Below are 18,942 nucleotides of genomic sequence, written 5' to 3'. Positions count from 1 at the left end.
CCACTCTTTCTTAGCACGTCATGTTTTCCTCATATGACTTGCTGGTGGAGCTGAGCCTCTGGTGTTCTGCAGGAGTCAGATATTTAAATTACCTCTCACTGCCCTCCAGATTGCCTGAGGACGGTTCATCATTTCCCCTTTGCCCCCTCTCTTGTTCTGTGTGTGATGACCCAGCTCAGGTAAAAAGCAAAGTGTTGCAGAAATGTGTTGTTTACAATCCATCCCTGTTCTTCGTTTTTCATGTTCAAAAGAGGAAAGGAGAGAAAAAAATGGGCAATTACCTCATTTTTAGAAACCCATTTGAGTATTCAGAGCTAAAAAACGAACAAACGTGAAAGTAGTGGAATTTTTTTTCCAGGATGATTTATCATGTGTAATTGTGTCTGTGGTTTTTCAATGTGTGCATGTTTTTCTCCTGCAGGAGCCTTGGATGATAAAAAACTGACAATAAACGATTGCTTAATTTGTGTTACACGGCATCAGGCTTCGCACTTTGACATAAAAGAAAATGAAAGTGCATTTAAAGCAGTTAAGCCATGAGGCGCACTGCAAGGGGTTTGCTACACACACACACACTATTGGGACTGAAAGGACGACAGAAACAGCATTTTGGCTCTGATAGTACATTTGTATGAGCTGCAGGTCATTTTACAAACAGGCATCGGTGTCCTACCTCTCTATGGTTAACACTGCCAGCACGTTTCAGTGCCAGGAGTGAGTCTGCTGCTGTTCAAAGGAGAACATCCATCCATGTTTTCTGGCTGCATGAAAATACAGCTTGGATAAACTGACTTAGGATGAGAAAAAAAAAAAAAAAGTGCTCCAGGAAAGGCGAACCCGTGCCGTGGAGTTTTACAGGAATATATGAAATGCAGCCTCATGTTTAGTGATAGTTTGTTTACTCTGAGTGAAGGAAAAATATGACAAAGGAATAGAACATGTAGCAAACACAGGCACCTGTCAGAATATGTTTCCCCTCTGTAAACAGCACCCACTGTGTGAGTCTTTGCAGATATAACCGCATGAATTTTAAGTTTTAAACTTGGCTAAAGTTCACCAAGGCCCAGGTCTACACTTCCCCGCCTCTCTTATCTGAACAACAAAGCCGAATCACTCCTCTCTCCCTGTCTCAACGCCATGTCTGCCGTGTGACTGTGTTGCTCTCTGCGCCCCACTTGTTATTCCGCGACAGCTCGGTTTTATCCAAACAGAAACTGCACAGCAGGATGGTGGAGGAGAGGATCCGAGTGAGTGTATGTATATGTGATCTGAATGAGCGCAGCATTTGCTTTCTGTCTCTCACACTCACTCAGCTCTTCGCTGACTTTTAATTCAGGTTCTCGGGGCAAAACAGAGGTGATTTCTAGAGAAAGGACAATTCAAAATTCTTAAAAGCTCCAGAGGAGATACAAGCTGATAAAACCCTTCTTTGCCTTGAGACTAAACAAGGATGGACAAAGCTGAATACTTAATACTTAAGCATTACTAAGTGAGTAGGGCAATAATACAGCTAAGAGGGCGCCCTAGAGTCATAACTAGAAATAAGTACATGGATCTATCATGACAGAAATTGAAATAAGTGGTATAATAAACTCTATCACAAGTACAACAATACTTACATGTTCAAATTGGGGACACACCCCAGTGATGAGGATGTGCTTCTGGGGTAAACTGAGGTGTCCTTGCTAAAAAAATGAAGATTTTTTTTCCAAAATCTACAAACGCCAGCTTAATGAAAATTCTTCTGAATATTAATGAAAACTTTGATCTAGACCATTGGTCCTCAACCTGTGACTCTGGAGCCTCATGCGTCTCTTTGACTCCTTTGCAGAAGCTCCTTGTAGCTTTCAAAAAATATTATTGAAATAAAGAGTTTTTATTTTTCTTAAAGAGTAAATTGATGATTAAAGACACTGACACTAAATAAAATCAAACATTGACAGTTTTTGCAATTTTTTTTTACAGTTGTGCATGTTTTTTTAGTTTATTAAAATTAAGAAAAAAAATTAAAACTTTTCAAAGATTTTGCCATTTTTTTTTTTTTTTTTGCAATTTTTTTTTTTGCAAAAAAACCCGGCAATATAGAAGGTATAATCTTATTTTTTGCATTTTTTTAAATGTTGGCCAATTTTTTTTTATTATTTTAGAGTTTTTATCAATTTTCCTAATGTTCCTAATTTTTTTTTTTTTTTAATTCTGCAAATTTTTGAAATTTTGAATTTTTTTTGAAAAATTCAGCAACTTGTCCAAATTTTATTAACTTAGGAATATATGACATTTCCATTTTCTTGCTTTTTTTATCATTTACATATGTATTGAAAATTTAAACGAAAACATTACATGTACGATTTTATAAACACATAAAACTTTTGTTCTTTGTTGTAAAGTTAAAGTAGACTTTGTGGCTCCTGAATGACTTTTTGAATCCAGGTGAGTGGAGGCCAGATGGCTCTTTTTAAACTAAAGGTTGCAGACCCCTGATCTTGACTAAAGTAATAGACCTGTGGCTCTCATAGTTCCCAAAGGTGTGTGACAAATGCATTTTGTCTGCTTTAATGTGTTCTTAATGAACCTGGGAGGAACAAACCTGAACAAATAATAAAAGAAAAGATTCAGCTTTCATGAGCAGTTTCCTCCTCAATGGCTCCCTGAGACATAAAGGAAAGTACAAAGAATAGGAACAAAATGTGCCTGTAGCTACTGAGGAACAGCTGTGTGCTATATAGTAAAATTCTTTATGAGTTAGAGTTAAACACTTATGCAGTGAAGTTTTCCCTTGGCCTTTATAGCAAAAACAAGATGAAGGAAAACACTTAGATTCTTCAGTCCAGCTCAGATTCATCACTTTTTTTGTTCGTCTCAGGTGATCTCAGAACATCCTATTGTGTGTGTGTGTGTGTGTGTGTCTGTGTATGTGTGTGTGTGAGTGTACGTCCTTTCTCATCTGACCCTTGCAGTGTCATTCACAATGATAACTCTCAGAAAGCCCATGAATTGTTAATACAGTGTATGTGAGAAGCATTTCAAACAGACTGAGCAGATACCGCCGTGCTTCATCCCATGGATGAATTAAGATAAGGATTTGACATTTTTAATGGAAACACCCTGGAGTCCCTGCATCAACCTTTCTAAATAGAAATGCATCCTACTGCGATAACAGCGAAGGCTTCAATATTTGTTCAACAGTTTGTGTCGAGAGAGTTTGCCATTGCATCTCTCTTAGAGCTGGTCTGATTCAGATATCAGAATTCAGATGCCTCAGATCTGACCTAATATCTGGAATCAGTGACTTGCAAATATCACTATTTAAGAGTGCGCCCCCAAGCCAATGTCAGAGATCTGTTTTTCTTCTTAAAAAAGGCAGACAAAAAAATTAGCTGACACAGCTACTATTTTTTCAGTTTAATGAGGAAAAACACTGCACTTCTAGCTTAGAGTATACGCAAACCTAGCTAGCAAAATGTAAGCATCCATAGTTTCTGATCATATTTAAGTCTGCATTTGTTTCAATTTGAAATTATAAAAACTACTAGTCTAAAGTAGTGAATGGGATCAGATTTAAAACTCAAGCTGTCTTCTGTTTAATTAACACCAAATACAATCACTTAAATAAGTACACTTCATGTAAAGTTAATGTAAAAAACAAGAGTAGATCCTTGCTCAATTGGGTGCATTCAGTACTGTGGGAAGTAGGAGTGCAGGGGGTGCTGCTTCACCCCAAAATGTGTCAACCCAAAAATAATATGTTAAATAAAGTGAAAAAAAAATGAAATGGGGATAAAAATAAAGTTTGTGTCACGACCACATGTGAGGTCAAGAGTAGTGCGATTGATAAACAACCAGAGTTCACCTTTGATGCATTGACATGGCTCACGTAAAGCTCCTTCCTAACACTTCGTAACCACTATGAACTATATTCTTTTTATTTCTTTAACTGTAAAACACTCAGTGAATTAACAGTTCAATAAAATTGAATGATAAATCACTGAGCACCTTTCATGCAGTCTACGATGACTATGGTACATACTGAAAACTATAGCATCAACAGTTGCGTTCAAAGGGAACCTCTCGATTTTCATAAGCTTGGTGTATTTGGGCACTTACAAATCAAGCTAGTTCAATCAGGAGAGACTATTCACCAGAAAGAGTTACCAACAGATTTAATGAATGAATGCAAAGAAAGTTTGGCGGTTAGACCCCACTAAGCATTGAGCAAAATAATCAGTGTAGGGGGTGCAATGGCGTTATGAATTATGAATATACCCCCATGGAGTCTAGACACTGGTGGTGGTGGTGAGAGTCTTGAGAAAGCTGGAACTGGAAGGTTCAGTGTGGACTACGGGGCTGCGGACTGCAGGGTTGTGGACTGCGGGGCTGCGGGGCTGCTGAGCGATGGAAACTGGAGGTGACCGGGGAGGAGAAGGCTCGTGACCCTTACAATTGGAGCACAGTCGCTGTGATTGGACAGAGAGAAAAGTTGACACGCCCCCGGTCAGCTGGTAGAGAGAAGCGGGTAAGAGTGAGTGAAGGAACAGAAGAGCGTGAGCATCCAGTCTTCCTGACTGAATTTTCACTAAGCTTCATTTGTTTGCAGGGATTTAAAAAGTTAACAAAAAAACCCTCCATTAAGAAAGTATTCTGGTCACTGTAGTGTTGAACACAACAGTACATTGTAGTAAGTGGGGCAAGCAACAATTACGACTATCAACACCCTATGATGTAGATTTGGTGTAAGACATGGTAGTTGATCATCCAGACCTCAATATTGGATGGGAAATGGTTTTGGGATTTCCCAAGCATCCTCACAATAAAGGTCCTCTCTGTTGTTGGGTTGCATTGAAGCGAAATAAAAAAGTCCTATCTGTCTGCATTTCAATTTTACACCTCAGTGAACTTGTTAAAACCAATGCAGACATAGAAAGGCAGCAGTGATACCTTTAAGGGAATTGAAGGGAAAGAAGAGATGAAGCACAGACTGACGAGTCTGTTAGAAGGAGGCTGGCTCCCGGTGAGATCAGGCAGGTGGCGTTGTAATTTCCAGATTGCAGGAAATCACGAGAAAACTAATTCAGGAGGTGATTGCCTGGAGTCGGTAAATGGTGCGCAGCGGGAAGTCTCACCATGTGTTCATCAGAGAAACTGACTCAGACTTACATGATCGTGAAAACAGACAGCTGTTGAACAGAAACATAAAGACAAAGAGTTTACTTTCATTTCATCAATTTAGTAGCAGAAGAGAGGATGAGGTGATTCCCCCCTTTTCTTTCTGAGAACAGTAAAGACAAAGAGATACAGCCTTGGGATCTGTTGCTATGGCATCAAGACAGCAGTAAAGTCTGTAAAGATTCCCACGTTGCACATGTGTTATAGGTTGTTTACATGAGGGGAGTTAAAGAAAAGGAAAGTGGAGGTGTTATCTGTTCTAGCTCAAAGAATTTGACAGCCTTAAACACCCAAGCCTAACAAAATGATAAAGAATCACAGATACAGACATCAGAAATAATCAATTGATCCCCAAGGGGAAACTACATTTCAGTTTCAAACCCTGTACCAAAAATAAATGACAGTGACATATAACGTGGTGATGGTGACATGTAGGGGCCCTGGAAACATCTTTAGCCTTTACATTGTAGCAAAGATAACTGTAAGTATCTAAAAAATAAAGAAGTATTACCAACAAAGGTCCCAAACACCATCAAAAACCTTTTTAAAACAAGTTGCCTTGGACTGTAAAAATGGAAATTCATGGAGAAGGAAGTCATGGCATTTGTGACCACACCAGAAGCTCTGAAACCTAGCCTGTCATTCCCTGGTTGACAGGGCACATGTTGTAAGTACTACTCCTGCATTAGTTACACCAGGTGTCTGACCATTTACAGCAACAGAAGCTACCAAAATTGCAGTGGTAGCTACCAGAATTCCTTTAGGCATCTTCCAATGCTGCTGGACAAGCCTTTACGAGCTAACACCTCAAATACACTATACGTGTCTGCAACTCATGTGGTTGTTGGCTGCATTCGTCAACTCACACTGACTGTGTGTTCAGTCCGGCTAGCCTTATGACTGGCAGACAGCTGCAGTCACAAGACCAAGGAGCTCCACTGATAAGGCTCTCTTCGTTCATGTTGGACTGTAAAACCTCCAACCTGTAGACTTGTAGCTCCCCTCATTATATCCATTTGTCATAGTCAAGGTTAATACAATCTGGTTTTGATACAGTTTTATTGTGAAAGTGTCTGGTTGTTTTTAAGTAGTTACCATGCACAACTTCCTGTCCCACTCAATCATCCCTACATTGAATCTATGCGCCACAGCTCCAGCATCTGACAAAAATAGGATGGCTGAGTATTACCCACCATCTGCCGGACCAGTCACACAGGTAGACCACATCAGAGTAGATCCAGTGTAAGAGTTGAAAATCTGATCTGGTGTTGTGATGGAGAGGTGCTAGACTGGAGACGCATCTGGTGTATTTCAGCCGTAACTGTGATGGAGCCAGTGGGCTTTAGTTGAAAACAATATCAAGGTGGATACCTTAATGTTAATGTGCTACCTTAGAGAACCAACTAGCTGTGGTTGTGTTGAAGAGTTGATCATCTCTAAATGGGAAGGTTGGATATTTTATCTCAGGGCTTACCATCTACAAACCAAAGTGTTCTTGGGCAACCCTCAAATCTGCTCCTGGTGGCTGTGTCTGGGATGTGTGAATGGGATTTTTTAATGTGAAGTGTTCCCAGTGGTCAAAAGACTACAAAAAAGAGCTGTAAAAATAGAGTCCAACTATCATCTACTAATAACTATAGGTACTAGACTGCTGTGTTGATGTAGAGGGAGGAAAGCCAATTACAAAAGCTGTATGAGACCAGGGGTCGCTAGGATTAGGAAGAGGCTCCGATAAAACAGTGAGTATAGAGTGGGATGATTTAGCTGTTTACATACTCTAAAAGCAAAGATAAACCACTAAGTGTCTTCTTCTGTAAAGGCCCACTGGAGATAGTGTTGGGGTTAAGACCAGGTTTGCAAACTAGAAATAAAAAAAAGAAAGAAAAACAGAGTGAATCTACAGGAGGACTTGTGACCAGACTGAACTTCAGACAAATTGCAGGTTTTAAATGCGTGGTGCCTCCTTGATGAGGGACTCCATCTCCCAGGAGATGAGCACCACTACACAGAAGGAAGGCAGAATGGGTTCAGGCAGGATGAGATCTCTTCTGCACTAAGCAGACAAAATAATCCATCTGGTTGAAACCCAGCGGTAAAGATCCCATATTATGCTCCTTTTCTGCAGTTTAATATGGATCATTGATGTCTTCATGAAATAGTAGTAACATGCACAGCAGCATTGTTTCCAGGCTCTCATAGCCCCTCTGTTCAGAACGCTCTGATTTAGTGGGCGTGACCTTCATATGTAAATGAGCCACCACTGATACCACTTAGCTCTTCCTCGTCACTGATAGCGGTGCCACAAGCTCCGAGTGCACAATGTTTAGAAAACAGCGAAGCTCGTTTACTGTAACATACAACCTAAAAAAACAGGCTAACTGCAGCTATGGCTAGCATCCTGAAGCTAACACAGAGACAGGGGGGACACTGAGGAAAAGCTCTGACATCTGCTCCACAGCACACAGCATTTAAAATACTCACATTTCCAGGGTCCCAGGTTTGTTGGTGGATGGTTGGTAATGTGCCTGGTTTCAGGACCAGTCTTTTCACTAGCCCTCTGTTGTACTGTCCAAAGTTGGAAAAGCAGACGGCCGTGAAGTGACTAGCACACACATTTTACTGAGTGTAGCTGGAACATTTCCTTGATAAATGAACTCTAGCCACTTAAACTTGTCTTCTTCCAAGATGGGAAGCCTGAGCATGCAACTATGTGGCTGTTTACAGCCAAAAACAGAGTAGTGATGGCTCTTCAACTTTGGCATTCTCCTGCCTGCTGGGGAGTGAGCAGGGGGGGGTGCGGGGGTATCTGCTCCGGTGGACCAATCAGGTCAGATTTGCTCCTGATTGGTAAAAAAAAAGAGAATCGCTGACGTCGGCAAATCCCCAAACTCCAAACAGCTCATTTTAGGTCAGGATTTTACATTCACAAGCACTACTAAGTACAGGTTTTGTCATTAAATATCACATTTTTGTGGGCTGGGAGGAAAGCCAAAGACCCACACATTTCACAAAGAGAATTAAAAAAGTGATTTTTGTATAGTATGGGACCTTTAAAGCAGAGAGAATTGGAAAGGACTGGGGGAAAAAAGACAGCAGTTACTAAGGGAATCTTGCCATTTTGCAAATGTAGGCTATGTTTTATTGATCCATCCATACCACAAAGGGTTGCTTTAACCCCTCCTGCCAATGTCCCCACTCCTCCAGCATTAGAGTGCTGCAGCTATTACTTACTGCTGTCAACATCCGTTTCTTTCTGAGGGAGAATGTACAGAGATGGAGATGTAAATCCTAATCCTTTCCATGTGAGAAAACTGCTCCCACTCTTGTATCTGAGGCATCAAACTTGGCAGAAAACTGCAGAATGGGCAACAGGTGCAACAAGTACCTGTGTTAAGATGAATGGGGACCTGAGGTTATCGAAGGAAGCACTTGAAAAGGAACCAGGCCAGTGAGTTCTGGTTAAGTAGCAACCAATTTGATTCCAGAAAGCAAATCAGTGATGATGGTCAAGGTGGCCAAGCAGGATCCTTTTGTCTTCCTTAAGTCTGGAGTCTCTGAATCTAGCTGTTTCAGAGGGAGAGTCTCGGGTCTGAATTTCTTTACTTTCTAGAGTTTCAGGATGTTGAGGTTCTGCCCCCTGGGAATTATATTGTGGCATAGATGTGGCACAGAATGCATTTTATGCAGACGATCTGGCGATGAGTTGAAAATGAGACTGGTCTTATCCTGCAGAGTGTACTCCTGGCTTGATTGCATATGAGCAGTAGGTGTCTGGGCTTGATTAGCAGCAGTTTCAGATGAACAATTAAAGTGACAACAGAGAAAGGGGAATCAAGGGGGAACCACTGAACACAGCTTTAAGGAATGATCCAAAGAGCTAAATGAGCTGTTTTGTGACCTGAGCTGTTTATGCCAAAAAGTGACTAAACTTCCAAGTAATGCATCTTTATATTTCAAGCTACATTTCCAGGTGCTTTAACCCTATTAAGCTTCCATTTCTATCTAGTATTTCTAGGTTTGTATCAGGCTTGAAATGCTTGGCTCAGTTTCCAAAGAAAGCCCTGCACAGTTCACAGAGCTGAAATGAAAATGAAATTTTCAGCCTGAGTGAAAGCACTTCTGTTGGCAGGCAACCAAGCTCAGAAAGTGAGAATAGGATCAAGAAGACTATGATTTCATTTTTTGGCAGGACTGTGTGGTACTTTGGTGGAAGACTTTTATGTGTTTTGTTACGTTATCTTGAGCTCATTTAGTCGACAAAAATACCCTGACCCTCGATCAGGCCAAGGAATGCTGGCATGTCACTTTGATGTGTGACTGTGTGCATTTCTGCAGCATTTATCATATTATACAAGAGGTTATGGTTTGAATTCCCTTGAAGAACCATTATAATATGAATGAGATCAAGTGCCCAAGGACAAAATGTTGCCCAGTGATCAGGATGTCAGTGTGACCCAGAGATTTGGAGGCTTTTGTGCGAATCTTGTAGTAAAATCTCTCTTGGTTGTGTCAACCAACGAGGATTTAGTGCTGTTTTAGAAACCGTACTGTTACAATTTCTGCAGCTGGAAGAGGAGCCTTCCCTTGTTATGTCCCCACAGCTCCTGGGAGGTAAAAGAGCCTTGTGTTTTGCATCCTGTTGTTGCAATGCATCATTTTCAAGGCGTACGGTTGCTGCACCTTGGCGGACATTAAACAAGGCCCTGAACATAACATGAATTAAATCCCAGGGAGAGAAACTATGACTTTTTCCTATGATCAGCATCATTGGAAAACTGCATCACTCACCCTAGCTTGTTTCCATGGTATTCTGTGTGAGGAAAGCATCTGGACAAGCTTAATTGGCGCTTTTTCCTATTACCCGAGCTGCGTTAGGATCAGACCGTAATACGCTGCCATGTTCATCCCACTTCTGGCCTTTGCATGTTTATCTCCATTAGATAAAGAAGAGTCTTAATGATTGTGCATACCCACGCCAGAGCTTCAAGTATCCCCACGATGCAAAAATATCTCCATGTGCAATGCCATTAGGGTGTCTGACAAATTGTGCTTGGCTGAAACGCCTGCAGATGTAACCTTTATGGGCCGGCTGATTGCCTGTTAGATTAGGTTCTGCTGGCAGGGTTCAGATTACATTTGGAAATGTTGATTTATGTTGAAGAAGAGGCACATCACAGCTAAAGTATCTAATAAAAGTTGTTAAAGATTGATGACAGATCTGTAAAGTAGGTGTTTAAATGCTTAGGATAATGAGTGCACCATGTTTAAGGACTAATTGGAGAAAGAAATGGGTTGAGGTATGAATCCTATAGAAGTTAGGATTCATCGGCAAGCAGACTGCAAAGCCCATTGTTCTGCCATGAGTTGTTTTTTTTTATAGCCAAAGCTGATGAACGCCCACCTCTTGCCTAAAATGTGCTTTTGGTTGCTGCAACAATGCTCTCACTGCCACTCCAGTTGGCCCCCACACCACCTTAAACCCTCATTAAGTAAGAGCCGGACAATAAAAAATAAAAAAATCGATTTAAACATTGTTCAATTATGTTTTACCAACAGAGAACACTCAAGCTAAAAAGTTTGGTCTTTTTCACACTATAAAGATATAAAATTTAAATTACTCGCTATAAAAAGTGAGATAAAAAAAGATGAGTGGGACTTAACGGCTCCCCGAGGACTCATAGCCAAGAGAGGGTAAAATCACATCACGATATGGATTACACTGATTGGTCGGTGATCATCCATATCTCTCTGTATGCTCTCTCTCCGGAGCGTGTATCGTTCCAGGCCGATTTTAAATGCCCCTGGCAGAGTTCATTCAAGTATTGATTATTCAATTAAGCAGATCCTAATAAGCTGAGTGGGCAGACTCAGGGGGGTGTTAGCCGACCCATTCGCTGAATCGTGTGGACTCTGATCCTAAAAATAAGTTTTGTGTGGGTGTTGGATGGTCTATGAGTGGGGATACTTTCAAAATAAAAGCAGGTGTGATATTGAAGGGGATAGAGAGAAGGAAATACATAAGGAGGTGTATTAGTGTAAAATCTGCAGTATTCATACCAAGGATGCACTGATAGGAAACTTTTGGCCAATACCAATATCTTATGTTGATACTGCTGTTATGGCTAATAACTGATATTTACCGATATCAATATTGGTAGAAAAAAAAACAATCTGAGATGATGTGTCGAAGTAGTTCAGAGAGAGAAAGAGTGGTGTGATAGTGATAAAAGACGACCATGGAGAGGATCAAAGGATGGAGTGCCCGAGATGAACGTTATAAAAAAAAAAAGTACATGTTGTCTGTTTTTTGGATCAAAAACAGGAAGACAGACATAAAAGAAGAGAATCCACCTTACTTATGTAGTTTTGGTGTTTACATAGTCATAGAAAACAATATTATTTGGGTCTTGAAAGATCGTTCAAGATGCTCTGGTCTCAGACAGTATTTTTTATTGTTTTCTGTCCAAGTAATGTCAGTCATTTCTAAATGAAGTCTTTGGCATTGTTTATCAATTTTATTTATATTTTGTTTTTCATTTTACTCCTTTAACTTGCTGCTCAACTGTTTGGTAGAGCACTATTTGAGGGTTTTTTTTACTCAACAACACCTTACCCCAAAATGCAAAATGCAAAAAAAAAAAAACAGAAAAAAAATCTCATATATATATATATGTTGACTATTATTTCTTGGATGCAACATTGAAGTGTTTAAAATTGAATAGTCATATCACTCACATTTAAAAAGTGAAAGTCAACGGTTAAAAGAAGAGGCAGTTAGAGAATAAAGCCTGATTTAATTTTTGGCATTGACCACACACTGAAGTGGCCAACACAGACATGGGTACGTCATAGCATTGTTTTTATTGCATTTCCTGAATCACCCTGCAATACCTCTCCAGACCACATGTGGCCTTCATGACCAGATTGCTGTTTCTTAGCTATGCCATTGATCAGAAGTATAAACCTTTAGAGAGCCTTTTCTTACTTTTCGCTTGGCACTGGAGATGGAAACTGTCTTTTTTCCAACTATAGATATAAACATAGCATATAAACAGAAATGTTTCTTAACACAAACTGTTTCTGTATATTGAAATAAAATGAAAATAAATCAAACACATCCATTTAAAGTAGCTCTGGTTATTACAAAGAAAAAAAGCTTTACCACACTGATTGAAAACAGCACAGAAATACATAGTAGATAAATAAGTAATCACAAGCAGACTGGATTTGTGTGTGTGTGTGTGTGTGTGTGTGTGTGTGTGTGTGTGTGTGTGTGTGTGTGTGTGTGTGTGTGTGTGTGTGTGTGTGTGTGTGTGTGTGTGTGTGTGTGTGTGTGTGTTGCAGTGCCCAGCCCTGTGTACATGCATGAGTCATTTTTCATCATCAAGAAAGGAAGGTGCTGCCAGACAGGGGCCAATCAAACGCTCATCAATGCTCTCTGATTCACAGGAAATATATGCACGGTGCACCAAAGCATGGATGAGCACATTACAGTCATCAAAGCCGACATCATCAGTGTGCTTCCTTTGTGTGTGTAGACAACAGAGTGTTTGAAGCGCATATGAACTCAAACCCAGACAGACATATACCAAACCTCACAGCATTAATTATTGATTGGACTTAGTGTAACATGAGATAAACTCAACAGGAGACTTGAATACTCATTAATATGTTAATGATGGTCTTTACCTGCTTTACTCCCACAGCCACATGTATTCATCAGAAAAACTTAAAGAGGGGTACTCTACTGGCCCATATTTTAAACATGGATGTCAAGTAATAATGCTGGATGTTTACATTAAGCGTGTACAATTTTTTTAGACCCCTACATATTCATATGTTGTAGACATCCCAGAATTTCTGTAAACTGCTTTAAACAGCTTGTTTAAAGAAGCAGAAGATCTTCACAAGAATTGCTGAAATTGTAATGTCATCACATAAGGATCTTGTTCATGACACATTACATTGGTAGGAGGCTTCAACCACCAAGGCCTGCTTATAGCTCTTTGCCTATCGGCCCTCTGGAAGGCCGGCCAATCAGATGGGAGGGGCTGTTTGGAGTAGGGAGCCTTAAAGAGACAGCAGCTAAATCAAAAATAAGAGTTTTGTTTCACAGGTACTTACAATTGAAGAAAAAACGCATCAAATGTTTGTATTTATATTGATGTCCAGTGTTCGCTCTGCTAACCATGTCTGTGAATAGCATGATGCTACTCTGCTTTCTGGTATTCTCTCTGTTGCAGGGTTAGCACAGCTAGCTCGTCCATCTTATTGGAGATCGATCTTATGTCTTCAATAATGATGGAAGGACAGCTTCGAGCATTGTCCTCACCTCCTTCTCTTCACCTTGTGGGGAAACATCAGGCCTTGCACCAGTTAGCATTGACATGCTAAAGGCTGTCAACAGCTGATTTCACAAGTAAACAATGCAGCCATGGTTACATGGAGGATCTCCAGACAAACACAGGTTCAAAAATTGTAAAAATATTGCTGAAGACAAAACCATTTATGTGTCCACGACCAGCAAATAAACCATAAAAGTGATGAGCTACTCTAAATGCTAATAGAGAGTTAAAAATTTACAAGAAATAGACAAGGAAGATATAAACATGTATATTTTGGTCAATGGATTAACTTTTCATGTCAATTGAACATATTTAAGAATGCAAAAACACATAAAAAAAGAAACAATTTTCATAATTGTTAATCAATTCAGGCAATGAGGGGTTAAGTGTACAGGAAGGTAAAAAATTCAATGTATTAAAAAACATAATTTCAAAAGAAAATTTTTGATTAAAAAAATAGGTTTTTGTTCCTCAATAACTTTTACTCTGTGGGTTTTCTTCCTCTAACTCCCATCATGGCTGCTCACAAAGAAGTCTGGTTCTGCTTGTGGTCTCTGCCTGTTAAAGGACTTTTCCCTGCCATGAGTCGACTGATGTTGGTTTGGCAGTGATGTTACAAAAAGTACACCTGCCCCTTTTGTAAACTGTCGTTAGGTAACTTGAAATGTGATTTTGTGGTCTTTAAAACAGAGATTGATGCATGAGCTTCTGTGGCCAAAGATGTTTTTTTTTCCCCAATGTAAGCTTCAGTAAAATGAACGCATCCGCTGATCCAGTTTTCCAGACGTCTTTTCAGCCTCTGAAGTTGTATTTGATGGCTGTGTTGACAGTGATAAAAAATAATCAAAGGCCACATCCTCCATGTGTTTTTTTCCTCACCCTTTAATAAGCTCATCAGCAGGCCAGAGGCACTTAGAAGAGCTGTCTGTACTTCATGTGTGCTGCAGATAATGCAGCAATCCCCATGAGAGTGTCATCATAAAGCAAGAATCTTCAAATGCTGCCTCCCTGATCACACTTTCATGCAGACACCTCCCCCCTGCTGGGAATAAATCCCCTTTTGCTGACCAGTTCCAATGTGTCACTGCAGAAAGTGTCGCTCTCTCAGGCGTTGTGCATCTGCTGGATCGACTTCATTGCCCTGGAAAGTTCAGAAAAGTGTGACACGATGTGCTGCATGACTACAAAACAGCCCAGCTGTGGGGCTTAATTGAGATTCATGGTGTAATTTAGAGCACCATATGTGTGAGTGTCCCCAGAGTGAGCAACGGTATCAGCTACAGTCATCTGTGTGTGTGAGTGTGTATGTGTGTGTGTGATTATAAAACCCATCATTAATAATCAATATTGATTTTGAGCTTCGGACTCAGCCGTATTTCTTGAACATAGCACAACAAATCTGATTCCCCAGGGTCCGTGGAGAGTGGAAGACGGGGAGAGGAGGTGAGTTAAGGTCAAGGAAGAAGCTAGACGGACCGACAGACAGATAGACAGATGAAACACAAGGTGAGTTTTGTGTCACTGAGGTCATTTGCTGCTGAATGAGTTGCTCAACCTTCCTCCCCTCTCTGATAATTATTCCACATTGCCACCTTCTCTGTTGCCAGAAAACTCAATTAGCATCTCCGTACTTTGTGTTCTAGCTAATAAATTCCACTTTTACCCGCCTCTTGATCTCATCTGTTACATTTTTTTTCTCACACTTCACAACAGGGTGTGTATCATGTGAGGATATCTCAATCTGCGAGATGTGAAATGAGGTCGGTGTTCTGTGCTAGTTGCAGTAATGCTTGCTGCTCAGCTGTAACAGGGTTTGTTTGATCAGGAGAATTTTATCAGCTTAAAAACAAATCCACAGGGAAACTTTGTTCCTGACACAGAATTGTTGAAACATCTCTTAAAACTCCAGCGTCAATGTATGTATGCCATTAAGGTGTCACCAACAGTGTGATTGCTATCAGTGGCGTGGCGTGGAGATTTTTTTTGAGGAAGCCAAGTGAGACAAAAGCCTCTTATCTGTATTTTTTTAGGGAGTGGGGTACATAAAAGGCTATGTTGCAGTTTGTATATCGCTATTTCATGTAACGGAACGACCTGTTAGAGCGCCCAGAGAGCGCTCGTTTTACTTACTTTGAACACCGACACACGCCCTTTCACTCTCCCACTCTCACTCACTCATTCACACTCGTACATTGTCCTCTTGACTTAGCTTAAACATCTTATTAATTCATTCTACCGCCCACTAAAACACACAACCGGCCGCTTCATGCACACTGCTAATGTGCTAACACCCCTGATTTCATTCAGTGGCTCGATGATGACGATACTGTGATTTGATTGGTTTGAGGCCAAAGACAGGGTGGCTTCCCTTGGCACAGTCTTGGTCAATCACAGATGAGCAGTGTCATGACCACGGCCTCATCTGATTGGTTTATCATTCTTGTTTTTTTTCACCAAGGGACGCCAACTCGGCTTGGCCTCCTTGTGGACAACAGCGTGCAGTATCGTATTTTCACCACTCATTTGATACAGGACATTTACGAGGGCTTTACACATTGTAAAATGCTCAATAACTAGAGGAGAGGAATAAGGAGGAGATGACAGTGACAAAACACAGAAGAAGTATCGAAACTGTTAAAAAGGAATATTTTCATTAAATCACAGCTACAGTCTAAAAAAAGAGAGGAAGCATGGCTTCCCTTGGCCTCCGGGAGAAAACGCCACTGAATGCTATAGGGCAGGGGTGGCCAACCAATCAGAGGCCAAGAGCTACAAAAATCACCGGGGTACTACAAAGAGCCACATCACACTCTTCCTCTCACACAGAAATGAAAGGACATAAGATGAAAATCAAAAGATTTTGATCCATTTTGAAGTGACATTTATTGGGTTTGTAAGCATGTTTCAATTCGTACCAAGAGCCATGTCAAAGACAAATTTTTGTTTTTACTGCAGGGGACACAAAGTCCCATCCATCTATCTATCTAGATAGCCATGATGTGCAATGTAGAGAAAAGAAACTGAAACTCAAGTATCAATCTCATCACTCAAGTATTGATCAATACTAATCACAACATAAATATATCAATAATTTAGATTGATTGGTACACCACTACTCATAACAATAATGAATGGATCAAAGAGCTGCACACTGAAAGGCAAAAAGCCGCATGTGGCTCTCGAGCCACAGGTTGGCCACCCCTGCCATAGAGGCTAACTGTTAACCTGCAGGTCTTCTCAGCCATTGTGCCACTTGTGGGTCTTTTTGGTACTTTTTGCAGGGAATTTTTTTTACAGTTATCGTTTTGTTCCTTTAAATGGTTTGGATACTTTCTAGCCATTATAAGGATTTTGGTGCCAATCAAGCCACTCAGAGTATTTTTGGTATCCTTGTTTCTTAATGAATAACAAATACATGGTGACCAGCAGGCATCACATGATTTGCAGAAGCCTTAACACAACAGAAGTACAGCCACAACAGAAGTTAAAAAAGGTCAACTTTTACTAACAGATCGTTATCCCGACCAACACAGAAAAGTTTTGAAAGTAAATAAAATTGTATTTTCTTTTTTTTAACTTCCACTGAGATGTATATAGCTTGAAAGGGGTCCAACTTTGCAATATCCTTTGTTGTATTTATATATATGATTTGACATCTTAAATTTAGCTTTAAGATTCAGTCATGCTATACAATTAGTGTTATAGCTATATCTAACATAGCTAAGGTTAAAAAAGAAAATGATGTTCACAACTTTTCTGTGTCTGTTGGGATACCCGTCCACTAGAAACCTCTAAAGTTGACCTCTTTTAACTTCCGTTGTGGATGTACTTTTGTTGTGTTTTAGCTTTTGCATTTGTGTTGTTTCTCTTGCTTTTGTGTTGTGACTCCTGCAAATCCTCTGACTTCTACCAGCTGCTGTATAAACAGCTCCATCTATGTTGGAAATGTAGATGTTTTTTTTTTTGTTTTTTACTTTGGTGGTAAATATATAAATATGTTCATGTTTTATGTTACAATGGCACAAAATTACACCTGTTTAACTGTTTGTTAATGCAAATAACTGATCAACCAATCACATGGCAGCAACTCAATGCACGATAGGGGCAGGCCCACCTGGTCATGCAGCCAGTGGCTGATGAGACAGAATCTGTGATTCGCTGAGGTGGACACCTGTGCAAGAAGCTTGTGAAAAGCACCATTTACCAACTTTGGGATTGATGTTTTGAGCTCACTTTTGAAAAGTAACGAAGGTGAGAGGCTTTGTTGTCAAGCCATTACAGGTAAGGCTTGTCTCTCTAACCTTTAGCTTTAGTAGCATCATTCTGACAATTTATATGTGTGTGGATAAAATCATTCTGGCAAGTGAAAAACATGTAGTCAATGCAAAGACTGGATTAGACTAGTTCTTGTTCTTGTCAATGTGAATTTGTTTGGAAATGTCCAAATTGAGAAAGTTTTGGTTGCAACATGTTCCACACTCTGCTTCAATTACTTGTTTGTAAGAGATGAAAAATCTGATCTTCAGCAAATAATTTTATGCTGCGAGCCAATCAGCATCAAGATCCTCCAAGAACAGACCACAGGAGGTTTAGTCATCCAGAAAGTGAGTGAAGAGGTTGTATTATCTTGTATGTTGTGGAAACCTACATCTGTGACTTGCTTCCAGCTTTTGGCCATTACTAGCAAGTTAGCACTGACCCTGTTAGCATAACTGGTTTCACCGTGCATGTAATCAAGTTCATCTTTGTTTGATGGCAACAGACTGTAGTGGTATTTGAAGGAAATCCCTACACTTTGGCAAGATTCATCCTTCAAACATCATTGGCTACTCTAACACTCAGTATGCAGACGATACACTGATTTATTGTTCATTAAAGATTAAGGCTTAAAATTCGAACAAATTGTTGACAACGTTCAGTATTAAATTAGTTTGGTAAATGTAGTTTCTTAATTTGGAAGTAATTCCTGCACTTACATTGATCTGTGTGGTGTTTTCAACCATGAAAGCACTTTATACGCCACGTATCACATTCACACATCTGATAGCAGAGGATGCTAAACTACAGAACCAGCATTAATCCCAATCATATGCTTCTGGATGAACCACCAGGAGGATTTGGGGTGCATACTTCGGCATGTGACAGCTGGACTTGGCATTAAACCTCCAACCTTCTCATTTAGAGACTTACCCATGGAGCCATAGCCGCCCCCGAGTTAATAACAGTGATAACAAACTATCATCAAAACTGGAGGCTCATCGGCCTCAAATGTATTTCCTTTTAAGTGCTAATTACTAAATGGTAGCAAGCAGTCCCATTTTATTAGACAGGGAGATGGTAAACACAGTAATTGCTAATCCTTAACATTTAATTACAGGCATGCTGTTGTAGGTATTAAGTTGTAACCCTGCTGTGCCAAAGTACAGCCTCTGAG

Source organism: Halichoeres trimaculatus, unplaced genomic scaffold (genome assembly GCF_033239565.1).
Source record: "Halichoeres trimaculatus isolate MK-OKI-2021-1 unplaced genomic scaffold, fHalTri1.1 fHalTri1_scaffold_18, whole genome shotgun sequence".
In the NCBI taxonomy this organism is placed as follows: domain Eukaryota; kingdom Metazoa; phylum Chordata; class Actinopteri; order Labriformes; family Labridae; genus Halichoeres; species Halichoeres trimaculatus.
The sequence above is the reverse complement of the archived record's forward strand: the minus strand, read 5'-3'. Positions refer to the sequence as shown.